Below are 1261 nucleotides of genomic sequence, written 5' to 3'. Positions count from 1 at the left end.
CCAGGGGAGAGAGCTGGATTTCCTGGAGACTAGGAGGGGAGTTCCTGCCAGTGATGGAGATTTGGGGAGACATGCAAAAGGCTGTAGAAGATGGACACTGGGTACACAGGGCATTGGAGCACCAGCCAGGTTCCCACTGTCCAGGCAGCTGCTGGTATTCAGGGCCCCATCCATGTAGGCTTGAGCAAGGAGATCCTGGGGAAAGCCACCAAGGATTGCTGACCAGGGCCTCTTCTGCCACCTCCCTGACCGGAGATCCTAAAACTGCCCAAGGAAGGAGGAGCAGGGGAGAGGGAGAGAGGGAGAGAGAGGGAGGGAGAGAGAGAGAGAGAGAGACACTTACTCCAGGAATTGCTGAGACCAGATTAGCTTTGATTTAGAAACTACAGAATAGTTACAGCTGCAAAGCAAAGTCCTTATGAGCAGACCTGACATCATCCTGACTTTGATTTCTAGCTCTGCCACTTTCTATCTGGAAAGGCATGGCCATAGGATCCCCGCTGGGAGCACCAAATGAGCGATACCTGGAAGCTCTTCAAACACATAGTGAGTGTCATCGTGTCTTGCACCTTAGATGTCCTGGAGATGTCAGACCTGCCCCACACATCCTTGGAGGGTTGGGATGGTTGAAGTTTGACCCCAGGTCTAGTGGGAGACTAGATTACAGCCTAACCCCGAGTCCAGGGGACCGAGGACAGGAACACATTCGAAACTGCATTGGTGCTCCATCGGGAGTGGGCGGCAGAGGCCGCGTGGGAGCGTCCTGCAGCCTGCCCTCCAGCCCCCCCCAGCCCTCAGGTCCCCCAGTCCCAGCCCTCCGGACCAGGCCAGTCCTTACCTGCTTCGGAAGGACCCAGGGCCTTTCTCAGGTGGGAGCGCGGGTGCCCACGAGCGGAGCAGGGAAATCGGTACAAACTCCCCAAGCCTCCGTAGGGGTCGGGGTACCCCACTCCTGAGTTCCCCTCATGTTTACCTTTCGCCAGGGGGGGCCTGGCGCTCTTTGCACTCTTGGGGTTGGGGGAGGGGTGGAGTCTGAGCCGGGAGGTGGGCGTGGGCCGAGGCCTTTGACACCTGGGGGAGTGAGAACGCTGGAAGCTTCGGAGGCCCGGCTCCGCCGCCCACACCCCGTCCCACGCCGGCCCCCCCCGGAGTGGGCGTGGCCGCTCGCCGCCCGCGGGCGCCCGCAGGGGGCGGGGCCGGGGCGGGGCCAGCGAGCGAGGTAATCCCACAGGCCGAGCGGAGCGCGGGGAGGAGGCCGGCC

This window comes from Myotis daubentonii, chromosome 11 (assembly GCF_963259705.1).
Source record: "Myotis daubentonii chromosome 11, mMyoDau2.1, whole genome shotgun sequence".
Taxonomy (NCBI): Eukaryota; Metazoa; Chordata; class Mammalia; order Chiroptera; family Vespertilionidae; genus Myotis; species Myotis daubentonii.
Note: the sequence above shows the minus strand (reverse complement) of the source record.